The 6000-nt window shown below is 42.7% G+C and overlaps 1 long non-coding RNA gene across 3 annotated transcripts in view; it reads left to right on the forward strand.

Moving 5' to 3' along the window:
- The window catches only part of LOC103876822, a 58269-nt gene extending 52881 nt beyond the window's left edge, over positions 1-5388 (forward strand). For all 3 annotated transcript variants that reach the window (XR_004177800.1, XR_004177798.1, XR_004177799.1), the window contains exons 4-5: positions 2918-2992; positions 3590-5388. This is a non-coding gene — a long non-coding RNA (uncharacterized LOC103876822). The remainder of the gene's footprint in view (positions 1-2917; positions 2993-3589) is intronic.
- Positions 5389-6000: the final 612 nt, after the last annotated feature.

Raw genomic sequence — 6000 nt, forward strand, 5'->3', positions numbered from 1 at the left:
ATTTTTTTATGGTATGAGGTATGTTGTATTTTCAAGGTTTTTTTTTTTTTAAATCTTAAAGTGTTTTCTAATTCCACTGTGATTTCTTCTTTGACACCTTGGTTGTTGAAGAGTACCTTTTTAAGTTTTCACAGATTTGTGATTTTCCCAAACTTATTATCATTATTGATTTCTAATTTCATCCCATTGAATTGTTCTGGCGCCCTTGTTGAAAATCAATTGGGTATTGATGGGTGGATTTATTTCTGGGCTTTAAATTTTATTCCCGTAATCAATCCTTGTGTCAGTGCTACATCATCTTGATTATTTTAGCTTTCTGTTAAGATTTGAAATTGTGAAGTGTGTCTTCTGTCTCTATTCACATGTTTATGTGGGCATAAAGGAAGTCTAAAAGTTGAAACAGTTAACAGTGGTTATTTTCTGAGGTCTATTTTTTTTTTTTAATTTTGTGTCATCAGATTCTCTGTAATAGTTATCAGAAAAAGAGATTATCTATTACAGTTTTTTAGCATGCAAGTGACATGCTCAGTGCTGTGCTCCAAATAGATAAAGCCACATTACGCCAACAAGAGGCTTGTCATCCTGGTAACCAGTTATAGTTTTTATGTACATGCTCCTCTTTTTGCATTCTATTTGTGTTGAAACAACCCCTTCAGGATCTTTACTGAAACCACTCATAATCATCTCTGGATCTGTGTAGACGGTACAGGCAAAGTGAAATTTTGGTCTAACTGATCCAAATGAACAATCCTTTGAATTGCTCACAACCCTGGTTGTTCATTGGACCACACACAGAGCTTTTAAAAACACAAATGTCTGGACCCTATCCCCAAATTGCGGATCATCTGTGTTTCTTAAAAAGTCAATATGTAATTCTCATGCATAATTGCACTTGAGAACTCAAACATGTGGTTTTTGTGGAATCTTCATAAAATTCAAACGGGAATGTATATGGCAAGCAGAGGCTGACAGCTTGTCTTCCAAGACAATCCTCAGCATGTCCTCAGTGTACAGCACAATAATTAATGGCTGAGGAAGGAATGAATGAATGATGAGATCCCACAGTTTGGCCTTATCCTGGTGTGTTCACCAAGGTTCTGAGTCCGACCCTCAGACCCTGAGACTGAGACTAGTGGCTTCATGCTTCATCAAATACTGTCCAAAGCTGACCTGTCTTGGGGATGCAAAATCTTGCTAACAGATGTGACAAACTATGAATAGACAAGTCCAGAATGCATATTTATTAATTGACAGTAAGAAGTATACTTGTCAACTGGACTGGATATTTCTGTTACCCTAACCAGTGCATCCTCTTTCCAAAGACAGACCACATGGGAAACCAAGACATCCATAAGTTGCTTGGGGAGCTGGGAGTCAGAGCCAGTGAGCAGATGCTGCTAGTGTGGATTCCGCCAACAATCTGGAGTCTGAGCTCTTCTTGTACATTGTAGGACTTACTAGATCAGGGCAATAGGACTTACTGGATCAGTGCAAAGTAATCTCCTCCAGTTTAACAGGGCACTTTATTTGTCTCTATCACATACCTTTCTTTGTGCTTCATTTCTAATTACCTGTCTTTCTGATTGACATATTGTTTCTTAGGTCATGTGAGATTGTCTTACGCTTAAGAAGTCTTACCCTTAAGAGATTAAGTCTTACCCTTATAGAATTTCTATACCTCTCCTGTGAGCTAGGTACACAGAATTACATTTAACTGCTAAAACACAGACAAACAAAACCACACAGCCTTATTTCCCTTACTTCCAAATTCTTAGTAAATAGAATAGAGGAAGAGGACATCCCTCAATATACCACATACCACATAGTAACTGCTGAATCACCAAACTGCTTTGGTAAACAGACCCAATGAGAAAAATTGTGAACTGGTGAATGGGATTCTGTAGCTCTCAAGGTTAGAATCTTCATCAAATTTATCACTTAGCCTTTGACCAAGCTGCTCTCACATATGAAATAGCCAAACAACAACAAGAAAAAACTCTAAGAGATATAATATATAATTAACATCTATTTAATGTAAAATATTCACTAAATGTACAATTTCTGGAAAACATAAATTACTTAAATTGGTTTACATGTGTGTATAAAACTCAAAAAACCAACACAGGAAATACTTTAAAACTTTATATTCATCTTTTCTCTTTCAAAGGCTTAAGGACCAAATCCTACTGACAGTGGATTCACTCAAACTTGTAATGAACAGACCATTTTTGTAATAACAAATACAATGTACATCTTGGCAGAAGATAGAAAGTTTTCATTTATGGTTCAGAAAACTTGGTGAACAAGGAATAAAGTCCCACCCAGTTGTCAAGGCTGCTTGGGTAGTTCTTACTTCCCTTCTGCTGGAATTTTTTTCCTGGTGAGTTCCACTCCCAGCTTCCCAAGGAGCCCAAGGAGCACAAGGCTTTTTGCAAGCATCGTCCATGGTAATGGGAATAAGAGTGAAGTTCCAGTCCCTACTGGGTCAGAAACAGAGCAGGGAGAGAGAGGTGACTGGGTGACTGGGTCCTGGGGCTGCCATGCTTCCTGCAGAGGACTAGCTCAGTGTCAGGCACTCTGCTCCACCTGGTGGTTTGTGGCTGGGAATAAGCCTATGTGATTTTTGTCAAAGACAGTTACCTAGAATCTAGGTAACTCTAGATTCTGGAAGGAAACTTACCATAAAGTCCTGCCGCCCTCATGTACTTATAACACCTTACCATAAAGTCCTGCCCCTGTCTGCCCTTATAATACCCCTATCAAGTGGCTATGGCTATGCTTATGCCCCACCAATGACAGGGGCCTCAGTGTGTCCTAAGGCTTCCATTCCATTTTTGTATGACTCTGACCATAGAAAGCTCTTCTCTAATATTATGAGTTAAAACTTGCCTTTCTCTAACTTCTTCATGTTTCCCAGTTGAAATCACTTGCTACAAATGTGACTCCTCACACACTCAGTGGCTGTTCAAGTAGGATTCAGAGCAGAGCAGAGGTAAGTGCCTAGTATAGCTATTCTTTTCCTAAAACCCCTGATTCCATCCCTTCCTCGGATAGTTTCCTGGGGCATATGCAAATTTTTACTATTGGTGAGTCTTCCCAGCTGGCATTTATTGTCCAGAGGTGGCAAGGTTGGCATGGGATGGTCAGCACAACTCCCCAATCTCCAGGAAAAGAAGTGTCTTCTGAGCTGAGCATACTCACCTTGCTTGGCACTTTTTTGAGCCCAACGTAGTTCCCCAAGGTTTTTGGTGGCAGTTTTCTGGTCCACATAATTGCTGACTACACAAGTGAGGCTGGCATTGCACTGGCTTGGGAGCAGGCTCACTGCCAGAGTCCATGGGTTGGGGGACTGGTCCTAGTGTCCCTCTTTGCTCCAGCTCCCTGGGGAGGCCCTGGCTCTCTCAGGTCACATTCAGGTCCTCTGTGGTCCCTGGAACCCTACACTCCATGGTGACGTAGCACTAGCCTGGTATAATGGATGATGACTGAGCCAGGATCTGGGGGAGGGGCACAGACTCTGGGGAAGGAGGGAATAAAATAATAATTATTTTTATTCTGAGGCATGTTCTTCACTGATTATCTAATTTAGTTTCAGAGCACCTTGCTGAGCAGGAAGATATTTCACAGCCAAAGAAACCAGGATTCGAAGAAGTAAAATAGTTTGCCCAAAGTCATATCCTGAGAAAGTGGTACAGAACTCCAGATTTAGAGAAGGTGTATCAGCCAAAGTCTCGCAGCTTCCTCCACTAGTTGTGTGTCCCCTGCCTGTACTAGATGCAGCTGAGTCCACATTCATTGTTCTTCAAATGCCTCATCAGACCCTTTACAATCCCCAGAGAACGTGCAGGGTACAATAAAACCTCTTGGGAAAATGCCTTCCACTGAAGAATTTGCAAAGCTAGTTCTGAAAACTGGGTTTGAGACTCTTATGCTCTCATTTATATTGAAGGCATAAAAACTTAGGATTTGGAGATCATAGGAAGAAAAATTCTTTGGAAAGAGCTATGCTGTGAGTTCCCTCCACACCCCATGAGTACCTATCCTTCACCTCAATCCTGGTGAGAGGGGCATCAATGAGACCATTTGGAGAGCTCAATATGTGTCCCCTGCACCTTGGGGATGCACTGGACAGGTGCCTAACTCACATCTGAGAAACTCAAGTGGGAGATGCTGCTGAAACAGCCTATGGCCGCAGAGTCAGGATCACCAGTGGGGAAACTGCATCCCCATTGAGGAGTCAAGTGAACCTGCTTTTCATCTGCTGGACATGGGACCTTAAAAGAATTGTTCGAGAGGGTCACTTGAAAATAGAACCCTAGTAGGGAGAGTCTGTATGGAAACGGAGCAGCCAGGAAACGGGGGTCAAAGAGAGAGTCATCAGTGGTCACCCTGAGAGTGTGTTGTGAATGACAAAGTAGGATACAGATTCTCAGCATGGGTGAAAAAGGCTATCTATCCAGAGAAGCTGTGAAAATGCCCTGGGGGAGAAATAATTCACCTGGACACTGTCAAGCCCAGAGAACCAACTGATGGCCACATAGAACTACTCAGGAAGGCCTTTCCCGTCTCTTTCATCTCCATCCTCTTTACCGCTTCTCCCTGCCTGTCCTCATGGAGTTGGGGGAAGGAAGTCCATTTTTTGGCTCTTCTGTCACCTTTGTAGGTGTTTACAGGGAATTTTGTCCTGATCTTTGGGTATCACTCTCCACATCTGCTGCTGATGGGACTGGTCCCGCTTGGCAGGGACTGAGGTGGGCAGGTGCTGCTGACACCTGTGGTTCCTGCCACGGCCTCTGTAATGAAGTCCATGCACTCTGACCTTCCTTATTTTAGCTTAGGCATCTTCTGGCCCACGACCTCTCTCAGTAATTCATTTCTCTATAGACGCCCAAGAGAACTTCAGAATCTCCCAGCATCATGCACAGGCTGAGGAGAAATTGTAGCACTTCTAGAGGTCTTTGTTCTTCTGAAACATACCATGCCCCAATTTCTGCTCAACAGGGCCCCCTGGGAGGAGGCCCTGCCCTCCCTTGTCAAAGGTAAGTGAGACCTAATCCCCCTGCCTTTGTTTTTCCTGTCAGCCTATCTGGAGGTCCTATCACCTGGCCTGCTCTGTTCCCTTCTGCCCCACAGCCCCCTCTGTTGAGCCCTAGGAAATGGTGATATCAAGTTCCTTCTAAGTCATAATCAGAGTCTCAACTTTAGGCATTTCTTCAATGCTCACTTAGATCCAGAATGTTATATATAGATGGTGGAAAATTACATCTCTTACCTGGCATTGTTTTAGTTTGTGACTTGGAAGAACTCTATCCTCTGAATCTACAATCTTTGGTTTGGAACACACAAATCTATTTTTTTTTTCTATCAATAAAATTTAGTTCTTGCCCATTTTGGCAGTCAAAAGGTGAACACTGAGTTCTGCATTCTCAGTAGGGTCTAACCTCTGCCTGAAGTAATGGCTGCCTACATCCCAAATGTTGGATGTTTGTGGGCAACAAGAATTACAGAAATGGAAAAGATACTTTGGAAACTTCCAGAGAAGAAGGCACTTGAACTGACTCAGTAAGCCCCTCCTAACACTCTGACCACACAATAGTGCTTGATAAAAACATAACAAAAATATTTTAATTATGTAACTTAGGTTCAGGAAAACTCCAGGTACAGAAACAAGAAGGAACTCAATGCTAAGGGGGTGAGTGGGATTTGAAGTTCTGGAGACCCAAGAAGTTATCAGAACCAGAAGCAGACCTTAGAGGCCCATGTTTGATATCCCTACATGAGAATGAAGTCTAGGCTGTGTCTGTGCTTGTAGTGAAGCTGCGCAAAGCCAGATGAGGGGTTGGGGTGGGAGAACGAGTCTGTCTTCTCGTTTGGGAAACCAGGTTGGGGAATGCCACCTGTCCTGTCTTAAAGATGGAATCTGTGAGAAATTGGAATCCAATCCTGCACAGTGAATGAGTGTGGACATCAGTTTTCACTTTGTGCTAGAACTTTGACCCC

Source organism: Papio anubis, chromosome 1 (assembly GCF_008728515.1).
Source record: "Papio anubis isolate 15944 chromosome 1, Panubis1.0, whole genome shotgun sequence".
NCBI classification, from domain to species: domain Eukaryota; kingdom Metazoa; phylum Chordata; class Mammalia; order Primates; family Cercopithecidae; genus Papio; species Papio anubis.